The sequence below is a fragment of the Perissodus microlepis genome, chromosome 9 (genome assembly GCF_051167445.1).
Source record: "Perissodus microlepis isolate ML-2025 ecotype Zambia chromosome 9, ASM5116744v1, whole genome shotgun sequence".
NCBI lineage: Eukaryota > Metazoa > Chordata > Actinopteri > Cichliformes > Cichlidae > Perissodus > Perissodus microlepis.
The window spans coordinates 3,350,516-3,365,965 of record NC_140469.1 but is presented as its reverse complement, the minus strand read 5'-3'; positions in this window follow the sequence as shown (position 1 = coordinate 3,365,965).

Genomic DNA, 15,450 nt, shown 5'->3' with positions numbered 1-15,450 from the left:
AATTTGTGATGTGGCTGCTTTAGGTCTGACAAGGATGGATCACCTCTATGTTGTGGTAAGCCCACCCTAGATGGGCCATACACACCTCCGCTGACCGAGACAACTAAATGCCAAGGTGTGTGTCTACTGCAGCCAGCCTAGGCATTTTGTTGTGGCCTGACCTAGTACCCAGTTTTCCATCCATCCATCCATCCATCCATCCATTTTCTTCCGCTTATCCGGGGCCGGGTCGCGGGGGCAGCAGCCTAAGCAAAGAGGCCCAGACCTCCCTCTCCCCAGCCACCTCCTCCAGCTTATCCGGGGGAACACCAAGGCGTTCCCAGGCCAGCCGAGAGATATAATCTCTCCAGCGTGTCCTGGGTCTGCCCCGGGGCCTCCTCCCGGTGGGACATGCCTGGAACACCTCACCCAGGAGGCACCCAGGAGGCATCCTTGTCAGATGCCCGAACCACCTCAGCTGGCTCCTTTCGATGTGGAGGAGCAGCGGCTCTACTCTGAGCCCCTCCCGGATGGCCGAACTTCTCACCCTATCTCTAAGGGAGAGGCCAGCCACCCCCTTCGGAGGAAGCTCATTTCTGCCGCTTGTATCCGCGATCTCGTTCTTTCGGTCACTACCCACAGCTCGTGGCCATAGGTGAGGGTAGGGACGTAGATCGACCGGTAAATTGAGAGCTTCGCTTTTACACTCAGCTCCCTCTTCACCACGACGGACCGGTGCAGCGTCTGCATTACTGCAGCTGCAGCCCCAATCCGTCTGTCGAGTCCGACTTATTGCCGGCAATGCGAACCAAGCTCTTGCAACGGTTGTATAGGGATCAAATGGCCCGTAGCAATGGGCCAGACACCCCATACTCCCGCAACACCTCCCACAGGACACCCCGAGGGACACGGTCGAATGCCTTCTCCAAGTCCACAAAACACATGTAGACTGGTTGGGCAAACTCCCATGCACCCTCAAGTATCCTCGAGAGGATAAAGAGCTGGTCCAGTGTTCCGCGACCAGGACGAAAACCGCATTGTTCCTCCTGTATCCGACGTTCGACTAGCGGACGAACTCTCCTTTCCAGCACCCTGGCATAGACTTTCCCAGGGAGGCTGAGGAGTGTGATCCCCCTGTAGTTGGAACACACCCTCCGGTCCCCCTTCTTAAAGATGGGGACCACCATCCCGGTCTGCCAGTCCACGGGTACTGCCCCTGATCTCCACGCAACATTGCAGAGGCGTGTCAAGCAGAACAGCCCTACAACGTCCAGAGCCTTCAGGAACTCGGGGCGGACCTCATCAACACCAGGGGCTCTTCCACCAAGGACTTGTTTAACTGCCTCAGTGACCTCGCCTCCGGAAATTGGTGGGTCATTCCCCTCATCCCCAGACTCTGCTTCCTCCTCGGAAGATGTGTCAGTGGGATTAAGGAGGTCCTCGAAGTATTCCTTCCACCGCCTGACAATTTTCTCAGTCGACGTCAGCAGCGCTCCGCCAGCACTATACACAGTGCAGGTAGAGCACCGCTTTCCCCTCCTGAGACGCCTGACGTCAGGCGTCCCAGTTATCCAAATCCACCGTAAATGGTCAACTGCTTTCTACATTTACTCTTCAAAAAAAGTTGTCATCTCTCAAATCAGGCACCAGTTTTAGTACAACCACACCCACTTCAACAGTTCAATGTCTAGGAGTTGGGGCCCAAGTGGTAAGTTGCACCCCAATGCTTACTGTAAAACCATCATTCCTATCATTAAATATGGTCACTCCATCTCTATTAATGGCCTACAGGCCTTTAAGGTGGTTTATTTGAAGAGCTTCAGTCTGAATTCAGAACTAATCACAGTTTAGTGATTATTTTTTATGTAAATGTGCAGTCTTCTTCACACACAAATGTTAATTATGGAGTTCCACAGGGTTCTGTGCTAGGACTAATTCAATTTACAAACTCCCCTTACGCAGTATTACTAAAAGGGACAGCATACATTTTAATTGCTATGGAGATAATCCCCAGCTCTATCTCTCCATAAAGCCAGACACACACCAATTAATTAAACTGCAAGAATGTCTGAAAGATTAAAAAAAAAAACTGGAAGACCTCTAATTTCCTGCTTCTACATTCAGATCAAACTGAGGTTATTGTACTCAGCTCTAAAAATCTTAGAAATACGGTATCTAACATGATGCTTACACTGGATGACATTACCTTGTCTGCCAGTAACATCTCGAGGAATCTTGGAGATGTTTTTGACCAGATATGTCCTTCAATGCACATATTACACAAATATGTAGGACTGCTTTCTTCCATTTGCACAACATCTCTAAAATGAGAGATATCAGAGTGAAGCTGAAAGACCAGTTCATGCATTTATTACTTCTAGGCTGCCCAAAAAGCCTTCAGTTAATCCAAAAAAAGCAGGCAGTGCCTAACTGGTCTAGGAGCTCGTCGACCCAGGGCATGGGATAAGCACCTTGCAATAGTCAACACAGAACCGTATAGACCTATCCATCCACCTGATGCCAGATGATCCGCGCTCCACCTGGCCCTGCATCATGGCCAGCTGTGCATCCTGTGCAGCTGCCTAACGTGCGGACGCCGCTGTCATGTCCTGTAGCATTTAGGCCACATGGGAGTGGCTGGTCTTCAGGCTGTTTTCTTTGTTTTATTGTAGGGTCTAAGAAAATAAGATATGGACATCATAAAATTCACAGATTTGGTAAAATATTGTTAATGGAATACCTGGAAAAAACTGAATCTTATGTAGAATTTAGGCTCTTACTATGATAAAATAGGAGATAAAATATTCAGTGTCAAAGTCAAAAAAGTCTGTAGACTTTTTCAGTCTCATTAACAATGTAATGAAGATTTCCAATACTGAGTATGCTGTATGCACAACACTAAACCCCAACTCACTCCCTTCATTTTCATCAGGAATGAATCATCATTTTCATCATTTTCCTGATGAAAATGATGAAAATGGTGATTCATTTTCTTTCAGGAACTCGTCATACTCAACTGATGAAAAAAAAATGGTGCCAAGTTTCTCCTGATCTCCTAATGTTTTCATGTTTTAGTAGAAAGAGCATGGAAGAAAATGTCCAGATTGAGAGGTGACTGCGTGGTGGTACCTAAGACTAAATATGCTGAGAGTAATTTAGAATAGAATAGAATAGAATAATCCTTTAATTGTCCCACAAGGGGAAATTTGGTTGTACCAGCAGCCAAAAAGACAAATATACAAACAAACAGTACACAGGACACGGAACAGAAACATACACAGTTTTTCTTACATATTTACATTAAGGACAATGGTTACTATAAACAGAGAGTACTGTACAGTTATTAAATTAAATAAAAATAATTACAGGTAAGAGGCAAACCAGGTTGTAGTGCGAATTGGTTAATTAACTAACTTATTGCAGTTACAGCATTGATGTAAACATCTATGTTTGTTGGGAGCAGTTCAGATTGAACTTCAGAATTTAACTTATATAGCACTTTTCAAGACGCCAAAGTCCTTTACAGTTCCACTATTCAGTCACTGTCACATTCACACACTGGTGGAGGCAAGTTACAGTTGTAACCAAGCGAGGCTGCCCCTCTCATCACCAGTAGGTAGTAGGTGAAGTGTCTTGTCCAAGGACACAACGACAGAGACTGTCCAAGCCAGGGCTCGAACCCAACCCCCTGAACCACAGCAACACTGTAGTGTTGTGGTAAGGGATTTTGTAGTTTTATCAAATGTATTTGATGGGGTGCTAAATTTAACTAGACAGTGCTGTTTCAGTAATGTTAACCTCCTAGGACCTGGCGTCCACATATCTGGACATCACATTTTGGGTTGTCTAGACCAAAATACTTAATTTTGCTCTACAACTGCCTGATATCCACTCACGAGGACATACTGCTTCATCAAAATTTAAAACAAATATCCTCATACGTGGCTCTCATTTTTCTTAGGAACAAAAATCAGGTAAAAAAAAAATCTGGTGATTCTTTGTTTTTACATTCATCGGGTCCCAATATGCCCAAATATCAAAGAGAAATTAAAAATGCATGCCACGGAAGAGTTCGGGTCTTAGGAGGTTAAGAGAAAGTAACATCACTATAGCTTTTTTGAAACATTAATAGCTAGTTTTTGTATTAGAAACTGATAAACAGCTCATGGCTCAGGTTTGCAATAGGGCAAATCGCCCCTGGCATTTTTGGTCCAGGTGGCTGACCATGATCAGTCAAAACAGATGGTTCAGTTAAATATGTGTACATATTTGTGCAATTTGCAAAGCAGTGGTACAGCAGAGTAATACATGCGAAACTATATTTATATAAAATGTATAAATAAAAAAAATTGTTGTCAGAGAAACGTTGTGTTGTTGGTGATAAAGCTGATTCTTTTCTCACTCTGCTATTTTAAAGATCACATCATTTTGAATATTTCCACAATGAACCAACAAAAATATGTCAAGACTTCTGAACTGAGACTGAATTCTTGAATTCAGGTAAGAGGCAAAGGGTTTGGCCAGTTAATGACCCTTAGAAATGCAAATCATTATTAATTATTATTAATTGGACTTTCTCTTTCTACCAAGCTACATTTTTAGCATATCTGAAAATCACTGCCAGCGGGGGCTTGGTCCTCGTAGCTGTTTTTGTTCACCATTTACTCATTATTTAGTTGTTAATATGAAAACTATGTCACTTTTGATGCCTGACATTTCTCATATCAACTTCGCCACTAAAGTGACGTTTTTATACACTTAAACACCTTTTTTTTTTTTTTTTTTTTTCAAACAAAGTACATAAGAAAAAGATCCATGGACAGTAGCCTGATGATCTGCTAGGATCATTTTGGCTCTTGTGCCACTTCTCTCTGTTTAAATAGAGAGTAACATGCTGCAACATTCAGACCGATACTTTCTGCATTGTAGGAAATACATTAAGAGAGACATTCTGTCACTTAACTGAGAGGGTTTTCTGTTTGAGGAAGCGCATCAACTCTGAGTCAGTTACCGGGATAACAGACTCTGAGCTTAACCTGCTTGCTGGAAGGTTTTCTTAAGGTTTTTCTCTGTCACAGTTGCATCTTGGAGGTGACGTGAATATTTAAGTGAAGATGAGGCTGAAATGACTTTAAGACTCTAAAACTGATTTGAATTGACTTTTAAAAAGCATCTACATTTCTGGTTTGAAGAAGACATCGTCTTTCCCTGCAACATGGTGTCTGAGAAGGAGACTGCTGATCTGCTTAATCCCATTTTATGTATGTATGTGGTCACATATATACAGACATTCCCCCCTCCCCTCTCCAGACAATGAGCTGAGGACCCACCTAAACCACCACAACAGATGATTACCATAGAGGGCCAGATATAAGCCACTTACAATGCATTGTTCAGAGCTCTCAGAGGGTTTTGACCCCCAGTGGCCTATGCCTTTTTTTCACACCTGGATTGTGATGATGCATATGATCAGCAGTGGGTCAATGAGCATCTCCAAATGGGACAACTCCAACTAATATCTAGGATTCTCCACCTTTTTTTTTTTTTCCAGAATTGAAGAAGCCTCTTGGATGAGAGGTGAAAAATCTTGACAAACTTGACAAAGTCCAGTTGCCTTTCTTCTTCAAGTTCTTAAGATTAACATGACCTTTCTGAGAACCTGCATATTCAAATCGGTTGTTAATCAGTTTCAGCTACATCGGTGTTAATTAAATCAAAAACAGGGGGAACAATGAGATGATCTTACAGGCTACAAACGTTTTTTTCACTAAGTTAATTAATTTGACCAGCACAAAAAAAGTTATGGGTGAAAAATAAAAATAATATAACAGGCCATAGTGGGCCAGACAGTGATGATAACAAAGGAGAATTTTTTTTTTCACATTGATTATTTTTTTTCTACAATGAAATTATTGTTTTCATAATCTTCATTTGAAAACAGCAGGTATGAGTAACAATATCAGTAAAATTTAGGACTCTTTAGGATTACCTCTGCTCTTTGAGATGAAGTTTGAAAAATAAGCAGCCCTTGCATCTCTAAGTGAAGGGTAAGATGAAACCAAAAGATCCTTCAAATGGAGAAAATGAATATGTAAACAAGTTGAACTCCCAAAAAACGCTAAACTTTTTAATGGAAAGGCTTTAAACAGAAATCACTGTTAAATGTTAAAGCACAAGCTAATATTCCTTCAAAAACAAAACATATTTTGTCTAAAATGAAAAGTCTGTGGTCATTAATGAGACTTGTTGAGAGTTCACTGTTGTTATAAGTAGATAAGACATTAGAAAATGTATTCCCAAACAAAGGAATTTAAGATGCAACAACTAACCACACAGCAAACAGCACAGGGAGGACCATTAAATGACAACTTAAATACAATAAAATGATCAGAAATTGAAAATGTCCTCAGAACCTATAGAGTCAATTTTAAACCCAAAGTTAAAAAAACAAAGGCACAACATGTGTTCTTTGAAATGTTCATTGGTCCAGACACGTTTGGTAAAAATTTGATGAACTAATGACACTGATAAAACCTGGGGCAACGAGGTCAGAGTTATTGTTAAAATGTATTTTAAAATCCCTGGCTATAACCAATCTGGTCAGCTTCATGTTGGGAGATAGAAATTCACTGAACTCCTTTAAGAAGAAACTATTTAGGCCAGGCAAACAACACACAACATCTCAATAAAAAGGATCCTTATTCCCAACTTAAATCAGCTGTATGTCAAAAGATGAAAGATATCTGACATTTACTGAACAAAACATGAAAATTGGTTTCCAAACACTGGAGCTAGACCCTCTCCTTGACCACAGGAGGAGACTGCCTAATGAAAGAATAATCACCCAGGTAAAGTCTGTTGAGGAATAATAATCTCAGATGCAGTAATGAGGAACTCTGTTTCTTGGAAAGTAAAAGAATGAAATTGAGCCATGCTCAGCAAGGTAGAAACAGCCTGAGCAAGGTGATGAAAAACAGATGACTTTTTGAGGTATGTGTGACACTCATAAATACCAAAGAAGGCAAAACAACCACAGAGTTTGGTTAGACATTGCTGATGTAAGTCTTTCTCATAGATCCTGCATAAGCAGGATCTCAAGCAGCCTGCCATCACTGCTGAGGTGGGACGCAGTAAGACAGTAGTTTGGAATTTCTTAAATGATCCTGAGGGTTATGGAACAAAAAAGTCAAGTGGAAGAGCCCCAAAAAATTTCACCAGCACTGAGCCGGAGGATCCAATTGGCTTATCTGCCAAGACACTGAATGATCCTCGACCTAAATTAAGGCTGTTACTGGTACTGACTGCAGCCCTATAACCATCAGACGGCATCTGAGACCGAAGGGCTTCAAAAACAAAAACTGGCTTCAAAGGCCTCGTCTGCTTGAACACGACAGAACTGACCGTTTGCAACTGATTTTGCAAGAGAGCACCAAACATGGGATGTTGAACGGTGGAAGAAAGTTTTATTCTCTGATGAGAAAAAATGTAACCTTGATGGTCCTAATAGTTTCCAACGTTACTGGCATGACACCTGAGATGTTTTCTATGCGCCACAGTGGAGGGGGCGCCATAATGGTCTGGGGTGCTTTTTCTTTCGGTGGAACAATGGAGCTTCAGGAGGTGCAGGGGTGCTGGCTATGTCCAGATGTTGCAGAGAGCATTCCTCATGACTGAGGGCCCTCACCTGTGTGGTAACGACTGGGATTTTCAACAGGACAACGCTACAGTACACAATGCCCGCGGGCCAAGGGACTTCTCCCAGGAGAATAACATCACTCTTTTGGGACATCCTGGGTCTTTCCCTGATCTAAATCCAACTGAGAACATTTGGGGATGGATGGCAAGGACAGTTTACAAAAACAGACAACAGTTCCAGACACTAGACGCCCTTCGTGCAGCTGTCTTCACCTCTTGGAGAAATGTTCCCACTCACCTCATGGAAACACTGGCATCAAGCATGCTGCAAAAATTTTTTGAAGTGATCAACAATAACAGTGGAGCTACTCATTACTGAGTTCATGTTTAGAACTTTGATTTCTGTTTTGGGGAGTTTACAGGCTTTTTTGGAGGTGTGGTCCTAAACTTTTGATCAGCTGTAAATTGCATGCTCAACAAATGTTTTGTCTCACTCCATTTCTTCTTGTTGCATGTTGAAGCTCTACTTGGAACCTTGTTAAGATCCAACCATGCAAAATGTGATTTTTTTGCCATTTTTCAAGTGGTCTTAAACTTTTGGTCAGGATTGTTCAGGAAAGTGTTAAGCGTAATCTAAAAAATAGAGACAATATTTGTTTCCTGAATCCAAACTGGGAGCTGGTTCCACAGAAGAAGGGCATGAAAACTGAAGGCTCCTCCTCCCATTCTACTTGTAAATACCCTGGGAACTAGGAAATACCCTGTACATGTATATACATTCTAATTCAAAATTTCAACAATGTTTTTGAAGTCAGAAGCTAAGATCTAAGAGATGTCTTTAATTCTGCATCCAAAATCTGGTCTCTGTAACAAAACAGAAGCAGCTCATGTCTATAGTACATACCCTGTAAAACATAATAGTTTAATAGTTAATAGTTTAATTATTTATATAGCACATTTAATTACAACAGGAACGTTGACCAAAGTGCTGTACAAGAATACAACATACATAATAAAATAACTGTACAAGAATACAACATACCTAATAAAACAACTTAGAGTATTAAAAGCAAACACCAAATATGAATTAACAAATAACTCTCATGCTGTATTAAAAGCCAGTAAACAAAAATGTGTTTTAAGATAAGATTTAAAAAGATTGACAGTGGGAGCCTGTCTGATGTGTAGGGGTAAATTATTCCACAGCTAGGCGCTACGACTGCAAATGCTCGATCACCTCTATGAACCAGCCTCGACCTTGGTACAGCTAAAAGCAAAAGATCACTTGATCTAAGAGATCTAAGGGGGGTATAAGTCTGCAAGAGGTCAGACAAATACCCGGGAGCCTGTCCATTCAGGGCTTTGTAAGTCAACAATAAAATTTTTAAATTAATTCTGAAGCGGACAGGGAGCCAATGAAGGGAGGCAAGTACCGGCGAAATGTGTTCACATCTTTTAATACGTGTCAGAAGACGAGCTGCAGCATTCTGGAGTCTTGATAAGTCTTGATGTCTAATCAGTCATCATATATAGTTTTTCTATAGGTAGTGGCTCTTGAAACTCTTGCAGCAATTCAACTCAGATGAATTAAAAGAGGGAACTTGAGTCATTACTATGGCTGCACAGCATATTGTACATTAATGCTTAGCTGAGAACACATACAGCAGAGAGCAACTGAATTCAATAAAGTCATCAGGTAGAACACAGTGTCAAATCCTGTGTAATGATTATTGAAAAACTCACTGTGGCGATAATCCTTTGCGATAAGAAAAGAGAGATTCTCGCCACTTCTCTAATGTAAAGGCCAAGGCAGGGGCCTCTGTTATTATGAATCTCTTTTTCACTGCTAGTTTCACTATTTCAATAACAAACTATTGACTGCCTTGGATCTAATTGCAATTTATCATGATTATAAAAATTTGCCAGTGTAGCACGTCATCATGAATTGTCCCAGGAAAAGAAAAATCAATAACCCATCCAGGTTTGTGTTTATATGGAAATCAGGGCTAATGACACCATGCAGGGCCAGCTACCTGTGCTCTCAGTGCTCTACAGCAGACTTATTCTTTTCTTTATGTGATAATAAAATTTTTGATAGTAAATATCCTATTATTATTATTCTTAATAAGCACACCCTGCATTTTCTACATTTTTATATTTTTGGAAACTTGGAAATTTTACATACTAATTAGATTTATTCAGTGGTGCTGACCATCTTAACTAGAAGATAAACGCTAAAGTAGATAAACCACTAAGTGTCACTGAGGTCAATCACTCAGAATATTCTGCAACAAAAAAGTAGTATATTTACAGAATACAAGACCCTTCTGACAAGTTCAGTTCCCTATTATTATTATTACCATTAATAATGGAGCAAGACCTGTTATGCTGACAGCTGACAGCAAAACTAAAAAGAACAAATCAGTGACTTCTTACAGCCACGGGCCGTGGACTGAGGAGGGTTCCTCGGGTACGTGACATGCTAGTTTGATAATTGTACAGCTGTAATGTTTATAAGGTCGGGGAAACCTGCAGTCAGCTGAGACTGAAGAAATCACTTGGATGAGTGACGAAACATTTCTTCCATTGAAACTCTACATCAAGATGAACAGAATCAACTCACGGGGATTTTATTAACTGGGTTATTGACCTTTTATCAAGTGTATTTTCATCATGTGCTTCACAGAAATGTGAAAACAACAACAACAAAAAAAAAAAACTTACACTTCCCAGACTGCTGTACCTGGCCTCACAAACTTTGGGCTGATTGAGATCTTAATATGTGTTCTGTCCTCACTAAGCGTTGTCCTCATGAACGTAGACTCAGCTATACACCAAACACTCTCCTAATCAAAATACAAGGAACAGGCCGATATGTTGAGATGGATGGTGTTATGGCCCGCGGCCATAAGAAGTCTGTGTTAGCTGCTGTTTTGTGTTTGGGACCAAACCAGCTGCTGTTGCTGGTTTAGGAATGGCGGGTGCTTGCCCTCTCTCTCTCCCCAGCATCTTGTGTTGCGTCTCTACACTCGTAGACAATGGGCGTAACAGATGGTTTCATAAGGATAAAGTGTGAAACTGTTGACAAAACGAGAAATGAAACCAATACAAATGTTGCATAAATACACAATATAACAAACACAGCAGTAAGCAACATATTAAAAAATATGAGCATGATATTTATCTGCTTAATGACGCCTTCATTTCTTAGGGCGATCGTGGCTCAAGAGTTGGCAGTTCATCTTATAATCGGAAGGTTGCCGGTTCGAGCCCCGGCTCGGACAGTCTCGGTCGTTGTGTCCTTGGGCAAGACACTTCACCTACCGCCTACTGGTGATGGCCACAGGGGCCGATGGCACGATATGGCAGCCTCGCTTCTGTCAGTCTGCCCCAGGGCAGCTGTGGCTACAACTGTAGCTGCCTCCAATATGTGTGAATGTGAGAGTGAATGAATAGTGGAAATGTAAAGCGCTTTGAGGGTCTCGAAAAGCGCTATATAAATGCAATCCATTATTACATAGCTTAGCATATGAGCTAAATCAGCCTCAACTTGCTTAGGTTATATACCCATTCAAATTAGAGTTAAACCACAAAATATATCACTCTTCCACAACAAATAATAATGTGAACAAGTTGCTTCAGTGATAACAAGAAATATTAATTTCATACGATTTTGTGAGGAAATGGATGGCAACAGATTAACACAGGTGTAACTGCCCCTGGCTAGATTCTGCAGAATAAAATACACAAAACAGCCACTAGAGGGCAAACTGCAAAAAATACATAATTCCATGATAATATGAATGAGAAGAACAAAGGTGGAGCAACTTAGCAAAAGACACTGCAATCCTGGACGACTATATGTATGGTGGGTTTTGCAAGTGTGTGCACGTGCATACACACATGAGTGCGTGCTCATACCTGTGACACACCCCCACCCAAACAATTTGTCCCTCTTTGTTTAATGTGCTGTTTCAGTTAGGTTTAATTCTGGCATCTCTGATTTAATTTAATTTTGTCATTATGAAAGGTGTTACTGGTCTTAATTCCCATTTAATTAAAGTAATTAACTTTGGCTCTAAAAGATGTCTTGGTCAAAGCAGCATCTCAGCTATGGAGCCTTATGCTTGAAATATGATTTAATTTCAGGCAATGAATCATTTAATTCTCGTTGCCATAAATTATGTAACAAGTATTATGGCTATGCAGCATAAATGTGGCCAATTCATAATTCTGTTGTTTCGATCAGCTGTTATGATCAGCCGGAGACTTTGGAGTTTCGTTCCAGTAATCATTATTTAATTTTGTTTTAATCATAGCTATGAAGAGCGGGTGATGTAAGTTTGTATTTTGCAATGCATCCTTCTTAACCACCTGTCTGATCTTTGTAAATTTGTTAGGGGTGATAAGCTGGTCACAAGAGCGTGGTGTTTTAGTGGTATTGATATGTATTATATTTATTTATTATTATATTCATGTTTCTGAATCAATTCTCATATTATAATTATAATTTATTATCATTCGTTCATCATTAACAGGAACACATTGGAAAGTTATTATATTATTGGGATCACCTAAATGATTGGTAGGGATGTATAAATGTGCCTTGCCTCACATTTGGTCACTCACTTAACAACAATGGCTGAGCATAAGCAGAGTCATGTGTGGAGCTATTTCATGTTGACCATGTTTATTGTACCTTGTTAAAGGCTGTGGTAGGAGCAGATGCACAGAAGGGCCAGCTCCAAGTCAACATGACCTAAAAACCTCACCCTCAGAACATGACTTGTCAAGCAAAAGTGATTTGTTATTCCTGAGATCAGAAGTCCCTCAAGTATCCCAGACCAGTGGCACTGACTCAAAGCAACCCTTAGTTGCTGCGCCTGTAAGCGACGCAATTTCAACAGCAACACCATCTAGCTCCATCCCTGTTCCCTCAGTTAGTTGCTCATGGTAGTGTAAAGAACTACTTGGTCAACTGCTGGCCAACACTCTCTGTCGCTGTCGTTCAGCAATACTGATCAATCTAATAAACTTAAACCTGCACCATCCTCCCTATTCTGGTATTTTAAAGAGTACTTAGCAGAAATATTAAGCAACCTAACTAATAGGGTTGCAAACTCCCAGCAAAAAAAAAATAGGGAACCCCCCACCCTCCACCTCATGATGCTTAATCGACGTAATCAACTTTAATTTGATGCAATGTAAAAAAAAAAAAATGCACAGAAACAAATTATTTTTCAAGAATAATTAAATAGATTCAACATCTTTCTTCAACAGAACTGCAGACTGCACAGATGGTATCTTCCCAAAGGAAAAAGGAGTACAGCTTACTAGGGTATATTAGACTTAATAGTTACTATATACAGTAATGGACTTCTATATATTTTACATAAGATTAAAACTTTGGGTGTAAGATTCAGATAATTATTTATTAAAAGCTAGACATTTTAAATGAGAATAAGAAAGAAAAGTATGTCTTTGTGCCCCCTTTTCCCTGTTAATGCCCAATCGGCCCCCTGGCTAAACTTTGCTAGATCCGCCCCTGCACAGTTACCAGCCGTCAGCTACGTAGAAAAAGATCCTGGTGTAGAAAGTAATATTAAATAAATTCTAACAAAAGCTTATCAAGGTTAAACGTGCTGCTGTTGTTCAGCTGCTGGTTTCCTCTTTCTGGTGCAAAGTGGGCCAAAAACAAACAAGAGAGACGGACTCACGACAGAAAAGCCGATCAGCTGATCATTGATCAGTTTCATGATTGAAGTAGCAGCAGGAGAGAGAGAGAGAGAGGCAGTCGCTCTATATATCGGTTGTTAAGCTTAACGCTGGAATGCTTTACAAACATTCAGAGATGAACTTACACACTTGCTTTACTTCTCTCTGGGATAACTTCCTCGGAGATGAAATGCCGGTTTAGTAGCGAGGCTACAAATGCTCAATCAGACCACCGACAGGTCTCTCACGCCACAGCCGCTCTATCACGTGAGCATACTGCTCCGACGTGCTACGGTTATGAGCCGAGTTACGTCGCAAGTTTTGTGAGGTGCTTTTTTGATATTTAATGGATCGGATTACATTTTTTATTTCTCTCCGATATCCGATCCAGTAGATAAAACAAAGTTGCTAAAAAAGATTATGTAGACAACCTACCTGTGACTTGTCATGCAGCAATCAAGTCAAACACAATACTTCCTGAAAACTCCAGTTTTGTTCATATTATACACACACTTAACACTCCAGAAATAAAATCCTTACTAGACGTTTGCCAAAAGCCTGTATGTTTAAGATTACATTTCCCAGAAAGCAAACATAGTTTTCATTGTTTTCTGCACACCATGGAGACATATTCACACAAATGCCAATGCAGTATGATCACCGCCTCTGCTCGTCTAACTGATTTTCAAACACATGGACATTCTGCAAACCTACTTTTGTAGTGTGGATAAACTGCACCCCTCCAGGCATGCAGCAAACCATCAGTGTAGCTCCTGTTTAGAAAGATGAAATCCTTCAGATGAATGCCTTAAAACCTTGCAGGGGACTGCCAGTCCTCAAACCAACCAGACTTGTCATTATTGTCACCTAGCAACCTCTGTATGTGTATGCGTGTTATCACTGTTTGTGTGTGAGTGCATTACTGTCACTTAGCAATCAGCCATCATCCTTCCCCAGCATCTCCAATGGAAATGTTTTGCAGCATGGCGGTGAATAATTGACAGCTAGAGCCTCTAAACAGGGGCACTTAATGAAGACCCAGTCCCTGACATCACTGCTCACCCTGCCACTGATGGACCCACGTTTGAATGATAGCCTGGTTGTTATGCAGATGTGCAGCTAGAGCTGTCCTCAAAATAGGTTTATGCTAAGACAATTCCGTCATGCATCCATGACCACGTCCCCAGGCTACAAAGAGAAAGTCTGCCACAAACATCTCCACATTGGAGGGAAAAACAGCTGTTGGCATTGTCTTATCGGGTGTACATGATTGTAAAAATGCAATTATAAGACACTGAAGAATGACGCTTTATTTTGAAACTTGCATATGAACATTCTTCAGTGTTCTTTCAGTGCTCACTTTATGCCACCCACTTTGCACACATTTGTCCTCAGAGTTGTATCTTTGCAAGCTTCGGTTTTTGGCAGCATTTTCTCACAGCTCAGATTTGAACTCTGAAATGGTCTGAAATAGAAAAGAAAAAAAACTTCTGCCATGGTCCCTGTTCTGGTTCCAGGGGGCCTTTGCTATATTACTGTGTCTCTCCCCCTCATGTTGCCCCCTCAGTTCATTCATGTTCCAGCATCTCTGTTTGTAGTTGTTCCTTTTCTGGTTTATTCTAAGAACTAGGTTCCTCATATGACTGGTTTTCAGTTTTACTATTCTGCCTGGATTATATTCAGTTGTCCCGTGTTGTCTTTATTTTCTGTTCATCTACCCGAGTATTTTGGCTTTTTTTTTTCTGCAGAAAACTGTTAGTAGCTGGCTAAAGGAATTCTCTAAACTTGTTCAAAGGTGACTTCTTCATCTTTGGGAGTGCTGTTACTGTGAAACACTGTTGGTGTTTGCCAGATCATTCAAGACATTAACATCAGGTCTCCTAAGCTATGGCATCTGCAAGCGATTGATTTTGGTAAATTTTTGATTTTATGACTGTGAAATTCCACAGGCCAGGATGAAGCTTGGGATTTCTGTACTGCGATGGTGTTTCACTATTTACTTTAGTATATTGGAGTAGTGATGACCAATGATATGAAGCAGGTTATGTCTGAAATTACTGACTACTCTCAGTTCTCCAGAAAACAACATCTCCATTCCAGAAGATCTAAAAATTTTCAGCA